Source organism: Sceloporus undulatus, chromosome 10 (genome assembly GCF_019175285.1).
Source record: "Sceloporus undulatus isolate JIND9_A2432 ecotype Alabama chromosome 10, SceUnd_v1.1, whole genome shotgun sequence".
Lineage (NCBI taxonomy): Eukaryota > Metazoa > Chordata > Lepidosauria > Squamata > Phrynosomatidae > Sceloporus > Sceloporus undulatus.
Window position 1 is genome coordinate 4,650,413 of NC_056531.1, and position 15,531 is coordinate 4,665,943.

A 15,531-nucleotide genomic window follows, 5' to 3' on the forward strand; every position below is an offset into this window, starting at 1 on the left:
TGTCCAAACGAGGGCGACTAAAATGGTGAAGGGTCTGGAAACCATGCCCTATGAGGAATGCCTTAGGGAGCTGAGGATGTTTAGCCTGGAGAAGAGAAGGTTAAAAGGTGATATGATAGACCTGTTTAAATATTTGAAGGGGTGTCAGATTGAGCATGGAGTGAACTTGTTTTCTGCTGCTCCAGAGAACAGGACCTGGAACAATGGATGCAAGCTCCAGGAAAAGAGATTCCACCTCAACATTAGGAGGAACTTTCTGACAGTAAGGGCTGTTCGACAGTGGAACACGCTCCTTCCTCGGAGTGTAGTGGTCTCCTTCCTTGGAGGTCTTTAAGCAGAGGCTGGATGGCCATCTGTCGGGGATGCTTTGACTGAGAGTTCCTGCATGGCAGGGGGTTGGACTGGATGGCCCTTGTGGTCTCTTCCAACTCTATGATTCTGTATGTGACCAGCCTTACCAACAATGATCTCCTGGCAGTGTCTTTTTCATCTTAAGTTTGTTTTCTCTTCTTTTGACCGGTGCCTGACCCATATTTCCCTAAGGCATCTGATCCCTTCTCCTGTCTGCTTCTGTTAAAAAAAAAGATTTATAGCTTCTCCCTTACCTTTCACACAGGGCATCTCATGTTGCTTTTGGCTCTGGGAAGAGTTCCTCGAAATAACCTGGCTGAGCCACACAGAAGGGATTTGAAAAGTGTATCCGTTCTTCGAAAGGGCCTAAAAATAGCACAATGGAGGTCTCTGTTTGTTTGTCTCTCAGTGATGTTCAGATCAGATTGTTAAGGTGTGTGTGGTGTGTTTGTGTGTGTGTGCGTGTGTGTGTGTGGAAAGGAAGAAGAGGAGCGGGGAAAGACGTTTTAGTTTCCGTCAACTGACAGTGCCTCAAATTCCCCCTGGGAACCAAAGTTCCAACTGAGTGCTCCAGCTTTGCCATCAACATTGGTAAGGAAGATTCTGCGGCTAGCAGTCAGAAGGTAAATAGCAATTAGAGAGCTAATACAGAGCAGGATCAAACTCGCGGTACTTTGTTCCCTCTCCCTTAGCAGTCTGAATGGCTTTAATGCAGTATTTGTTATGTTGATGTGCAATTGAGACCGGTGGCTCTGATGTCAGTGAGGTAGGGTTGCCATTTGTCCTGGAAAAACTGGGAAAATCCCGGATTGAAGGGAGTAAAAAGTATCTCGGCTGGCTGGGCCAGTTGAAGCAGTAAATCCTGCATTTCTCCTTCATCGCAAGCCAACGGAAAGGTTACAATGGTGCAATGGCAATGAAGCAGGAAACTGTGCAAGAAGACTGGCATTGGCATCTCTGGTTGCTACTGCACAGGGGTACCGTTGCCACCTTTTTCTTCCATTCCTTCCCTCCTTTCTCCGAACAGGCCCAGTAGGTGGGGAAGAAAAGAAGGTGAGCACTGTTGGTCTTGTGTGGTGTGTTGATGGCTTGAGCCCAGGGCCAGGCAACACAGTGGAGCTTTACTTCGAAACAGCCTCCAGAGAATAAAAGGAGTCCTTTTACTCTCTGGGCTACTTGGAAGCCTCTCTTTCGTCATACCAGCTGGGAGGAAAAGAAGAAAAAGAGAGCTTGGTACTGGTTATGAGGTTGAAACATAATGATAGGAAAAGTGCTATTATGACTGTGTTGGGTTTGGATAATCGGAATGAAAATTAATAATATAGGCCCCATACAGACAGGCCAAAATAAAGCTGCTTTCGGTCACTTTGGAGGTATGCTGTTTAAATTATGCATGTGTCCTAAGAGGCCGGAAGCCACGCCAAATCCTAAGGACTGGAGCGCAGCTTTGGTACAGCTTCTGGCCTCTTAAGATGCATGCAGCATTTAAACAGCATACCTCCAAAGTGACCCGAAGCAGCTTTATTTTGGCAGTCTGTATGGGGCCATACGTAATTATAATAATCATTCACACAATATATCATTGCATAATAGTATTGCATAATATTAGATGCCCAGATATGAGGAACTGGAATAAGGCAACTTCAGAATAAAATTTGTCACAGATCCGCCAGCCCACTGATATTGGCGCCACCAGTCTTGGTTGTCAAATAGCCAACTGATCAACCAACAACCCACCACCCAATCATTTTATTTGTGATCCTCAGATCAACTGCTGTGGCACTGGAATTCAGAGGCGGGAACAACTGGCAGCAGGGGTGGGAGGAGAACATTTTGTCCATGCAAAAGATCCCAGGTTCAATATCCGCTTCAGCCCCATCACCAGTTAAAAGGAAAAGGGAGTCAGGTGGTGGTGGAATGGGTGGGAGAGATCCTTCTCTGTCTGAGATACTCAACAGTTGCTCCTAGCCAGAGTAGGTAACAGTTAGATGAATAGGCTGAGACGGTATTAGGTAGCTTCAGGTATTGTAAATTCTCTTGGTTTGAGGGGAGATGATTCTTACTGTGAGCTCTCTGGAGCGTGTGTTATAATAACAATAGCATTTACGTTTCTATACCACTTCATAGTGAACTCAGTACTCTCTAAGTGGTTTACATTCTGTAAGCCAATTGCCCCCAACAAGCTTGGTACTCATTTTACTGACCTACAAAAGGATGGAAGGCTGAGTGGACCCTGGAGCCTGTGGGATTGAACTCACAACGTTGTGGCTGCAGTACTGGTATTTAACCACTGCGCCACCAGTGGTCCCTATACTTATATCTATAAATCTAGATATGTAAAAATCTCATCATACTCCAAAATGACATTGATATAACTGTTCTGCTGCTTTAAATGATGTACTTAGCTGTATTCGGAAAGTCATGATACCTGTCACTGGGTGACTTTGGGCAAGTCCCATGCTCTCAGCCTCTGGGGAAGGCAATGACAAACCTCCTCTGAGCAATTCTTGCCAAGAAAACCCCATGATAGGTTCGCATTAGGGTTATGATAAGTGAAAAACAACTTGAAGGCACAACAATGTACACAACATGCAAACGGGGAAGCATTACTCTCTAATCGTATTCTATTAATCTGGAATGATAGATTAAAATCCTCCATGCGGCTCCTATTATGGCATTCAGCAAAGCATCTCTGTGTGCACATGGATTTGTAAATGTAGCTTCAGAGCACAGAGGGCTTTTTCCTGCTAAGCTACAAAGCAATCTGTGATCCATTACTGAGCTGCCAGTCAGGTGGGACTCAAAATCCATCCTCTTTAAAGAAACCGTGATGGAAGAAGTGAATTAAGAGAAGGAGCCAAAATGTTTCAACTAGCAAGTATAGATTTGTATGTGGAACATTCACTTTGATACTCGGTTGAAAGGAGGATCCCAGTTCGGGTTGCTTGCTCTGTTTCATAGATCATCATATTGTCTCAACCTATGTTCCTGGTGGACAGAGTTTAACCCTGGGGCTGTATGTGGCCCCAAAGCTTGTTTTTGTGTCCCTCGACCCCTCCAGACTCTCCAGACAAAAAAGGAGGATGAATTGGCTTAACTGAACAGCCACCAGGAGTGGCAACTCACCTTTTAAATAGGTTGCATTCCCCCTCCCTTTAACACCAGATAATAAAAACCTATTTTTCAAAACCAGATGTGGACTTATTTCCACTTCTGGATTTGTTTTCTTCTTCTTTTTTTCTTTTGGTATTTTTGGCACTATATACAGCTCCCAAAGGGATCCAGGGTGAAAAAATGACCCTTGAACCCAACACAGGATATTTCTAAGGCATCTTCAGTGCTTCTAGGTAAGATCCATTTATTATGTTTGTCTCCTGTGGTTGTAATCTAATGAAGCTATGTGCCTGCTTGAAGGAGTGTTGTCTTCTGCATGAGGTACCCATTTACTATGAGCATTGTCAGATGCTGTGTCCTTTTGCCTTCAGATGCTTTAGTTGACAGAGACAACTGAGCTTTGGAGGCTTAGATGGCCGGACCTTCTCTGTGGTGACACTAAATTAGTGGAACTATCCCAAGAAGCTGCATCCCAGTCCCTGGAGCTCGGCAAACAGAGCTTGGCTAACAGGTGAGATCAGAACAGCTAAAACACAAAATGAGTTCAGGCTTGCTAGTGTGGTTAAAAGCAATCAAACGGAGAAAATGGAGCAGATGATGCAATAGAGGAAATGCAGCACAGAACAGGTAAAGAGGTAGTGCAGCAATACCTGGCTACTCTAAATGAGTTCAGGTCTAAAGGCTGGATGACCATCAGTCGGGTTGGGAGAGCTATGACTGTGTCTTCCTGCATGACAGGGGATTGGACTGTGTGGTCCTTGTGGTGTCTTCCAATGCTATGATTCTATGAATTTATGACTTACACACTGACACTCTCACACACCTATACCCTTCAATATTTCAGAAATGAAAACCAGGAGGGTATGGCCAAGCAACATCAAGATGGCAAAAGTTATGAATGGAGGAGAACAAACAAGCTAGGGAAGGCGGTAAAGGTAACGGCAAAGGTTTCCCCTTTGACAAGTTTGTCTAGTTGTGTCTGGCCATAGTGGGTGGTGCTCATCTATGTTACTAAGCTGAAGAGCCAAAGATGACTTCCCTGGTCATGTGGCCAGCATGACTGCACCAAACGCTGTTACCTTCCCACCGAAGTGGTACCTATTTATCTACTTGCACTTTTATATGCTTTCAAACTGCTGGGTTGGCAGAAGCTGGAGCTGGTGAAGGGAGCTCACTGTGTCATGTGGCACTTGAGTCTCAAACTGCTGACCTTGCGATCATTAGAGTTGGCATCTAAATCACTAAGCCGCCGTGTCCCCCATGAGAGACTGCTTTTGCCTAAGTCTACTAGAAAGGGAGGGATGCTGTGGATTAGTGGTTACGATGGCCTTTAAGAAAACGTTGAAGACTCACCTATTCCACTTGGCATATCCCCCTGATCCTTCATAGAGATAATTATCTTCCTACCCTACCATCCTCCAAAGTTATGAGTATCTGTGATGTTAATTTGTAATTATGAGATTGTAAGATGTGAGATTGTGAGTTTTTAATATGTTTTTATAGGATGTTTTTATACGAGGTTTTTAGTGGAATGTTTTTATTGTATATTATGCTGTAATACAATGTGTTTACATCTGTATTCGCCTCTGAACCGCTTTGATCTCCCAGGAAAAGCAGTATAAAAATAAAGATTTATTATTATTTATTATTATGATGTCAATTCTGATGGTTGGAAGATTTGCAGGTTGGCAGTTTGAGGCCCGGGTGCTGCATGATGGGGTGAGCTCCTGTCACTAGTCCTAGCTTCTGCCAACCTAGCAGTTCGAAAGCATGCAAATGCAAGTAGATAAATAGGTACCACTTCGGTGGGAAGGTAACAGCATTCGTTGCAGTCATGCTGGCCACAGGACCACTGGATTCGTCTTCGGACAACGCTGGTTCTTTGGCTTAGTAACGGAGATAAGTACTGCCCCTACAGTTGGTTACGACTAGACATTCGTGTCAAGGGACTACCTTTACCTTTACTTGAAAGGGAACAATTCCATCTGCTCTTTTCCTCTCCCCCTTACTGAGTTAGTTGCTTGCAAACTACTTTTATACTTTGAACACAGTTTGCAGCAAAGGAAGTAAGCAGAGGAAAAAGAGCGAAGGTGTCAGGAGGAGTGAGAAGATGGTACATTTTAAAAATGGCCAGAAAAGTAGGGTGACAGACAATTAATTGGGACTGTCTCTGCCAAGTCAGGATAGCTGAAAGGTGGGCACACACACTTTTCCTTGGAGCAAACTTGAGACTATTCTAGTCATGCTTTCCCTGTGTGAGCCTACAAAGATCCCTGCCTTCTTGTATTGCTTTTTCTTTTACCCAAGAATCTATATGATCCAGCGATCAATATATTTTTGCTTCCCTGCATTGTACTTCAGTCAAAGAAGAACTCTGTGAAAACTGATGTAAACATCTACAGATCTAAACTCTAGTCTCCCACAGTGGCACATTTCCTTTTACATTTCAGGATAAGCGGTCTATGAAAAAGCACACTTTAGTGTTCTTTTTCTCTCTGATTTCAGTCTTTCATGAAAGCCTTTACATAAAGTCTTTCCTTAACAGAAAAGAAGGGGGGGGGGGAGAAGAAACAGAAGCCTTTGGGCTTTATTTATTATTTCTGCTGGAAATGGTGGTATGTCTTTTTGGCTCGTCGCTCTATCTCTGTTTAATCTGGAGATATTTAAGGTTCAATTTGCAATAATGAAGAACCGTGGAGGAGGGAGAAGGCAAATCTTGAAACCCCTTTAGCCCTTTTTTCCAAAATGCAAGAGCTTTGGGAGCTGACCTCTGACATTTTGCAGATTGGCAAATGCTGTCCTCCGCTCACCCCAGTCGATTTGCATAGCGCTCAAAGACAGCCAATTTATTTTGGCACACGAGGCTGGAAAACCCACAAATACCTGTCCTGATCCCTGGCAATAAAAATACAATAACGACAAAGTAGATAGCCAAGTTTTTGCTATGACACACAAAAATCTGCTGCCTCACTCTACCTAAATGTGGGGCCGGGCCTGGCGTTTGGTGATGTGGACGAGTAATAAAGCAAAATGTATGATGTAAGAAGATGGCTCATATTTGTCAGCGGGGCTGGCATTCATAGAAATATGGGGAAGGGCCATAGCTAGTGAAGCCGTGGAGCAAGGTATTGCAGGGTCAAAACACTGGAATGCTTTGACTGTCAGGAATAAGGGCATAATCTTCCACTCACTTTGGATTTCTCATTCCGTCTTAGAAGTGTATCACACTCACACCCATTCCTCTCCCCCCCTTATGTGTCCTCAAAATAGCCCCATTCTGTTCCCTGGCCCCAAGCCGACCCCATTCAGTGCGGAGGGGTGCCATTTTCGAACATTTAATGCCCCTCAGCACTGAATGAGGTTGGCTTGGGGCCGGGGAACAGAATGGGGCCATTTTGAGGACACTTTGGTGTGCGGTAAAATCCATTTTTTCTTGGTGACGCGCAGCCCCAAGTGTCCCCTTCCCGTTCCCATAAAGGGGGAAAAATGGGTGCGATAAGCTTCTTAGTGTGGTTGCAGTCACATAGGAGCTGGGGAAAAGAGACAGATTTTGTCGGCAACAATGCACTGAGAGCTATCCGTCTTGTAGTATGAAGTGCTTCAGTGCGCCTTGGTAAATAGTTGGAAACCGAGAGCTATTCGCGTTACAAAAGCCTGTTTCTCGTGCAACAATGAAAACTGTTTCAATGGGTTTGTCGAACCTCAATGCCTCTGACAGCCACTGGGGAATATAGGATGCTGGCCCTTTGTAGAATCTTTGGTCTGATACGGTTGGACTTTTCTTACATTTTTAATTTGCAGGCGCACAAGATGCAGCCCTGCCAGGTCATGCTAAATCAGATAGTAGGACACCCCGTAGCTGAATAGTGACTTGGATAAGGTTCTCCTAATCCTTGCCCTCCTTCCACTTTCAATTGATTATTGGATCAGTTTTATGTTGCACTTGCTGGAAGTGTGGATGAGGATCCTCATTAGATCAGCGTTATCTCAGCAGACTCCCCCCCCCCTTTTAAATCTTAATGGTAGAATAGTTACCAGAGGGCAGTTTGGAGAACCACATGCTTCCTTGGTACTTAATCTCCATCCCTCCTCTCTTATGGATGTTTTGCTCCCTTGTCTTTCTTTCGCACTATTCAAGGTGACTGCCAAGCCCACAGAAGGCTTTTCTTAATGAATTGTAAAAAGCTTGTAAAGCTATCTGCCCGGGCTCAGCAGACTTTGCTTTTTATCTCCTAGTAATTGTCCCCGCTAGGATCAGCCATGTGATTCGGAAAGGTTCTTTTCTTTTTGTGTAGCAAGATTCAAAACCAGCATATTCTGTCCACGTCTCAGGGTGCTTAGCTTTCTCTTTCTCTTTAAATTTCCCCTTATTCTCTGGAGGAGGCGGGAAACTGTCTGTTGCAAAGGCCTTGGTGGAAAGCATGGGGGCTTCAAAAGTGGCTGGGAGTGGGCTGCCATTTGTCCAGCCCTGCTATAGCCCTGTTCCAGCTGCCCTTGTGCACCTAGAGAAGAAATAACAGCATCCGCACCACCACCTAGGAGTATGCAGTGCCAGCTGGACCCTACCTGGATGCACCCTATTAGCTGACTCTAGGCCAAGGGGATGGAACTGTGCCCAGGAGCTCCACACCTGCTTTTGTGCAATGATGATGATGATGATGATGATGATGATGATGATGATGATGATGATGATAATAATAATAACAATAATTTTATTTATATCCCTTAAAAACCTGCTCTGTTCCCCTGTAAAATACTTACAGACGACATGAATAAATATGTGCATAGACCATACACACAGGATCAGGTCTCTTAAGGAAGCAGTGGCATCACTTAGAGGGCATCACTTAGAGGACCACACCAGATCACACCCTAAGGCAGTGATGGCGAACCTATGGCACGCATGCCAGAGGTAACACTCAGAGCCCTCTCTATGGGCACATGTGCCGTTGCCCCAGCGATAAATAAGTGGGTTTTGTGTTGCAGTTTGGGCAGTCGGCCTGTAAAAGGTTCACCATCACTGCCCTAAGGTGCTCCCCAAACATCATCTTTTGGGCAAAAACGGACTGCGGAGTTCACCTGCGACCTTTTAAAATGCTGCGGAATTGGTGTGAGTGGAACAGCGCTCAGTGGGAGGAGAAAGGAGAACCTCCCTCCTTTTAAAAACATTTCAATTAAATTTTAAATTAAATTTAAAATTAAAATTTTAAGTTGATTTTTAAATTTTTTAAATTCTTTTTAACATTTTCCTTAGAAGCATGACATCTTGCCAAATTTTCACTTTTACCCACGTGGAACCGTCTCCATGTAAATACATTTAGACTGTGAGTGTTGTAATTTGAATGTATAATGTGAAGTTGAAGGCTTTCATAGCCGACATCCATAGTTTTCTGTGGGTGTTTCAGGCCATGTGGCCATGTTCTGGAAGAATGTATTCCCAACATTTTGCCTGCATCTGTGGCTGGCATCATCCGAGTTGGGGGCATGGAAGTCTGTGGAATATATATATATATATCTGCGGGACCCTTGTCTGAGAGGAGGTAGTTTACATGTTACTGGTGGAGTTAGTAGAATGTTAATTTTGCTAGTGGTTTTATGTCACAACTATTACCATTATATTCAGTGATATATGGTAATTATGATGTATGAGTAACATTACAGTCCTCCCTATATTCTTATGGTTCTCAAACTCGCATCCCTCACTTATATGCGAGGGATGAACGGAGAGGGAAAGAATGGGGCGCATGCCCAAAACTACATTTCCTATATCACCCTTACTGTTGTCTCTGTTGGTTAGGGCTGGTGGGAGTTGGGGCCCTAAGAACATCTGGAGAGGCACTGTTGCCTGTCTCTGATCAAGGAGATCTGTTATGGTTGGCTACTGTCTTCCAGCTTGTCTTTCTCTCTCTATATCGGGGTGGGAATCACATGGCCCAAAAGACAGCTGGGAATGATGTGGCGTCACCTTCACTTGCCCATAATGGTTGCTGTGACAACCTGTTATGGCCCTTTGGAGGTCCAGAGGAGTCCATAATAGGGTTGTCTCACCCGTTGAGATCTGGAGCATGTCCACTTTGCCCTATGTAGTGGCCTCTTCTGCACGCTTGCTTCCTTCCTAATAGCTAAGTAGCTAATAATAAAGACAATAACCACAACTTCTGATCTAAGAAAACTGTTGACCTTCTGGGATTTCCTTATATGTCCTTCTGCAGCACTGGAGGCCTTGCTAATGTCAGTGATCATACGGGCCATTGGTCTTGCAAATGGAAGCTTCACCCCAGCTTTGAAAAATGCTTGGTATATATCCTTTCCTTCAGTGGAAGCGGAGTTCAGTGTGCTTTTACTCGGGTCCCCTCCTCTATTCTCCATAATTGCCCAATTTGTTAATCCTGAGAGGCTTGTCAGCATTGGTGGCATCTGTGGTATGTAACAAGTGGAAATAAAGACAAATGGGCCTAAACAGCAACCTTAGGAATGCTTTAACCTTGATTTGTTTTATGGAGGGAGGAAACCAAACAGAATATAGCATACCCTTCAACAGTCCACTGATGAACATTGGGATGTGTGCGGCCAAGCAGCATCGCAGTGTGGTCAAGAAGGCAAATGTTAAAAATGGGGAAGACCACATAAGCCAAGAGATGCTCATGGTTTTTGGGTTTGTTTGGTTTGGTTTTTGCCTGAGCCTACTGGGAAGGGCAAGATTCTGTTCCCTCATCTCCTCTCCCTCTCCAAAATGAATGCAAACTACTGCAAATTCAGTTTGCAGCAGTCGAAGCAAGCTGAGGACAAAGGGGAAAAAAAGCGGGGTGGAGATTGAATCTGGGACATTTTAAAAAGTGCGACAACAGAGAATTAACTGGGACAGTTGGAAGGTATGAATATAATCTGGGATCCTCTAGGTGAGAAATGATAATGTAACCTCAGTTATGGCAATATATGCCATTGCAAAAGCATTCTAGTACCTCCTTGCAGAGTGCCCTTTGCCACAAATGGTTGCCTTAGTTGATGATCTTCGTCTGAGTATTGACAGGGGAAGTGTGACCCTGTTGGTACTTTTGGACCTCTCAGCATCTTTCGATACCATCGACCATAGTATCCTTCTGGAAGGCTTGAGAGAGTTGGGACTTGGGAGCACTGTATTGCCGTGGGTCCGTTCCTATCTCTTGGGCAGAATCCAGATGGTGATGCTTGGAGACAGTTGTTCCTCTAAGAGGGAGCTTAAGTCTCCTGCTGTATTGATATGGACTGCCCTTGACTGCCCCAAGATGTCTGGCTTCAATTGGGTTTACAGTGGTACCCCGGGTTACGAAATTAATTCGTTCCGCCGCCGCTTTCGTAACCCGAAATACTTCGCAAGCCGAAAAACCCATAGGCGCTAATGGGGAAAAGCCGCGATTTCGTGTGAAATAGCACCGAAAAGCACCAAATTTTTTTTCGTAACCTGAAAAAACCTTCGTAACCCGGAACAGTTTTTTTAAATGGATTTTTTTCGTAACCCGGAAATTTTGTAAGGCGGCGCATTCGTATCCCGGGGTACCACTGTATTTTCATTAATTTTAACTGTATTTTATAGTGTTGTCATTTTATAGTATTGTCACTGAGTTTTAAGATAGGGGGATGAGGGGATTATGTAATTTTTAGTTATGTATATGTTGTATTGTATGCCTAGATCCTTCTTGGAGGGGCGAGATATAAATAAAATTATTATTATTATTATTATTATCATTGCACAAAAGCAGGTATGGAGCTCCTGGGCACAGTTCCATCCCCTTGGCCTAGAGTCAGCTAAGAGGGTGCACCCAGGTGGGGTCCAGCTGGCACTGTATACTCATAGAAGGTGGTGCGGATGCAGTTATTTCTTCTCTAGGTGCACAAGGGCAGCTGGAACGTGCCTGTGAGCAGTTCTGTACCTGGTTGGTGGCCAAAGGGATGGAGCTGTGCCCTAGAGACCCCGGACTACTGTTGCCCACTTGGAGAAGAACCAGGAAAGAAACACCAGCCTCCACCCCAATGGTGCGCATAAATACACCAATGGAGATTTACCTTCTGCCAGCAGTTTATAGTAGCTTGGACTTCATGTGACTGTTTAAAGGTTGTTTGTTTTACTGACTTCTTCATATTTATACTGTGCTTTTCTGTTTGCAAAGTAATACTTCTCAAAGAATATGCTTGAAAAGGTATTAAAATAAAAGGTAATAAAGCCAGCATCAAGACAATCTGTGCAATAATGGAACCCTGGGCAAACGACAATCCAGCTGACAACTTTAATTTTCAGAGTGGCCATGTCATCTTGTTCCAGCCAAAGAACACAGTGTCTTGTGGCAGCTTTAAGAGTAACCGATTTATTTTTACAAAATGAGGAAGTGGATAGTAACCCATGAAAACGCCTATTAGAGCAAAATGGCTAGTCTCCATAGTGTTACAGGGCAGGATTAAACTGTCAGATAGTGTCTTCAAAATTATGGCAGTTTTAATCTCATTGAACCAGCTTGTTCCAAAAGGCTCATTCAAACAAGTGTCCACCAAAAGTGGAGCAAAGTCAGAGCCACCTACAGGGTGGTTTGGTGAGGCACTCTGATAGGCAAGGCCGAATACTTTGGCAAACTACAGATTCCAGGATTCCACAGGAGAGAGTCACGGCAGTTAAAGTGGTGTCAAACAGCTTTAATTCTGCTGTGTGGTTGCAATTCTGCGGTGTGGTTAGTGTGGTGACAATTCAGTATGGTTGCAATTTTGCAATGTGGTTAGAGTCGGGGTGTCATTAGGGGGTGCAGGGGTGTGAGCCACACTGGGTGACACCTCAGAGGGAGGGGAACACCTGGTGGGGTGGCCACTCACTGTCTGTCCCAAGCTGCCCCAGCCACCCCCTCCAGTAGCTAGAGCTCTTCTGCCCTCTGCCTACTGTGACAACAAGAGCCCCTTCTTGGTATGGCAGGGTGGCTAGCCAGGCCAGGCAAGGGAGGAACTTGTGGTGGCAGTGGCAGCCACAGACTTCTCCCCTTCCTGCCAACATCATCTCAGTGACATCCCTAGGTTGGTGTCACCCGAGTCACACACCCCCTCCTCCCGATTGACCATCTCCTGTTTCACACCATACAGAATCCTTAACAATAGTAATTCCATTTGAACTTATTTTGGTCAGAGTGTCTTTCTTTGTGAAACATAAATGTACCGAATAGGGGTTTTCAAGATTATCGTTGATTCCCGATTCTTTATTTTTAGTTGGTGGCGTCTGTGGGCCATATACAATGGTGGCTCAAGTGTGGCTGTGTACTGTTCTTTGGTCCCCTCTGCACCTTACCAGACAATCTAGTAGTAGTTGCTTCTTTTTTTTTTGTCCTGAAGTGGGATCTGGACCTCTGTAGAACACATCCGAGTCTCCTATACCAAGGGGGCAATTGTGAGCTGGTTTAAGTATCTTAAAACAGCCCAAAGCCACACCAGGCAGGTGTGTCTCTGCCGAAGCAGCTAAGAGTTCACTCCATCCAATGCCCTGACCAACCAGAAGTCCAACGTTACTCATAAATCATAATTCCCATATGAGTGTACTGCTTATAGTTGTGACATAAACAACTAGCAACATTAAAATTATACCTTCAAATTACAATATCATGTGCACAACCTAAATGTACTTACATAGGCGTAGTGAAGATCGAGTTGAAATGTGATGTTTTTAAAGACAATTGAAAAAGATTTTTTTAAAAAAATTAAAAGTTCAATTTTTAATTTTTTTAAAAAATTGTTAAAATATAAATTTTTGAAATTTGAATTAAAAAAAACCTGGAGCTTTTCCTTTCTCCTCCCACTGAGTTTCACCCCATTCCCATCATCTTTTCAAGCATTTTCAAGAGATGCTGATGAATGCCACAGCCCATTTCAGCCAAAAAGTAGGTGTTTGAGGAGCAGTGGTGTCACCTCCTCCTTAGGGTGTCACCTGGTGCAGTCCGCACCTCTTGAATCCCCCTAGTGACACTGTTGCATCACCTTCCTTTCCTGCCCAGCCAAAGTGACCCAGTAGGTTTCCATGTCCTAGTCCAATACCCAAGGCTTTAGGTGGCCCTTGCTGCCGAGGACACAGATGTGGACATAATGGTGGTAGGGATGGAAAATTGTATTAAGAGATTCTTTATGTAGTTTGGTGAGTGATCGCAGCCCAAGTGGCTTCCTATTACTATGCTTCTTACTCCTCTGTGTGGGAGCTGGTAGACAGTGATGCTTGTCAAGCTAGCCCCCAAGACATCTGGAGGTAGGCAGCTGCTGGTGACATGTGTCACTACTTGAACATCCTGGTTTAAATCCTAATCTGAGTTGGAATAATCCTAGAAGAATACCTTGCCTTTCCTCGCAGGCCACTGCTGGGAGCTGAGGTTTACCCAGGCACCATAAGAAAGCTCCATTTCCCAGGGTTTCTGGTCCCTGTGATGTTGGCATTACGGGTATCAGTGGGAAAGGAACTAGAAAATTCCCAGGGCTCTAGATCATCTCCTGCAACTTCATCCAAGCCTCATAAGAGGGAAGGAAACGAGAGACAGCAGGACCAGTCTTATAAAAGTAGGGGGGGGGTATCATGGAATAAGCTCCTAGGATTCCATCACCTGTTTAGCGGATAAAGGAGAATCCACTTATAAAGCAAAAGGATTGTTAATTACTGAGCTCCTGTGGATAACTATATATTTTTTTAAGCTGTGTTGGCAACAAATTGGAGAAGCATGTGGCGCCACGGTGCAAGGGTATTTTTATTGATATCTGATGCACAACTGTCACCATGGCAATGGGGCACACTAAGGTGGAGGCAAGAAATGAGTTTTCACCTTATTAAATGACTCCAATAAGGAGGAAAACAGAGTGAGCAAGGGAGAGGGGGAACTAGGACGCGAAGGATTAATTTAACTGTGTGCGAGGCATGCCTGCCAAGTCATTTTCCAGGTTGCTAAGGATTTATTAATATATATATTTTCCCTAACTTCAAATACACATTGCTGATATTGTTGCTTTGCCTGTGTTTTCAACATGAGCCAGGTGGGAATGTTGTCTATGCAGGATTTGGTTTTATTGGCAGAAGAACTTTTCATGAAAAGAGGCGCAGAAACTTGGAAGGCGTCCAGCTGTCGCAATGGGAAGCATGCAAAAGCGGCATCCGTGGGAGGCTCACAACTCATGCTCTCCCCATCTTCTTCTGCAGAGCAATGTAGCTGTAGGGCTGCCAAACTACACACCATGCTGGAGACCAGGGTTCAAATCCCACCTCGGCCCTAAAAGCTACGTGCCCTTGGCCTCAGGGGAAGGCAAGGGCAGACCTCCTCTGAACAAATCTTGCAAGGAAACTCTGTGATAGGTTTCAGCTTAGGGTCGCCAAGAGTCGGAAATGATGTGAAGGCACACAGCGAAAGCAATGGCCTCTGGACAGTCTCAGAGGGAGAAAACTGGCCTTAAACTCAACCCTACCCTGTTCTACTGGAACAAGATCCTTGAACTGGAATTTGACTTACAGTAGGCAGACAGTATGACTCTACGGACTTTGCAAGATCAAGCTCCTTTAAAGAACCTAGAAAAGTTCCTTTTTTGGACAGTAGCTCCCAGAATCTCTCAGCCCATGTGGCCAATTTCCATGCTCCCAGGATTCTGTAGTCTAAAACAGAGTTTTTGCCAGGCTCTGCTCTTGGCTTTCTAGGTTTTCTCTGAAGAACATACATTTATTTCGTCTCTCTCCTGATTTCTAAATGTCAGTATGGGTTTCTTGCAAACAAGTCAAGCTTGACCGATCTTATGTCTCTTTTGACAGAGCTACCAGCTTGGTAGATGAAGGGAATGCTGTGGATATAGCATATCTTGATTTCAGTAAGGCCTTTGTCAAGGTCCCCCATGATATCCTTGGGCAAAAGCTAGTGAAATTTGGGTAGACAATGCATTTCTTTGTTAGACAGATTTCTAATCAGTTGACAGATGGAACTCAAAATCAAAATCAGTTGACAGACTGAACTCGATCCACTAAAGGGAGAGGCGAGATACAAATAAATTATTATTATTATTATTATTATTATTATTATTATTATTATTATTATTATT

At 44.3% G+C, this 15,531-nt stretch overlaps 1 protein-coding gene across 2 annotated transcripts in view; it reads left to right on the forward strand.

Moving 5' to 3' along the window:
- The window catches only part of TMEM132B (transmembrane protein 132B), a 368,667-nt gene that overhangs the window by 58,357 nt on the left and 294,779 nt on the right, over window positions 1-15,531 (forward strand). The window contains exon 1 of one of the 2 annotated variants that reach the window (XM_042441370.1): window positions 3,895-3,976. The exons of the other annotated variant lie outside the window; for it this stretch is intronic. The gene's annotated coding sequence lies outside the window, so the exon portion shown is untranslated. Of the gene's footprint in view, window positions 1-3,894; window positions 3,977-15,531 lie in introns of those variants that run through there. 2 annotated transcript variants of the gene reach the window in all.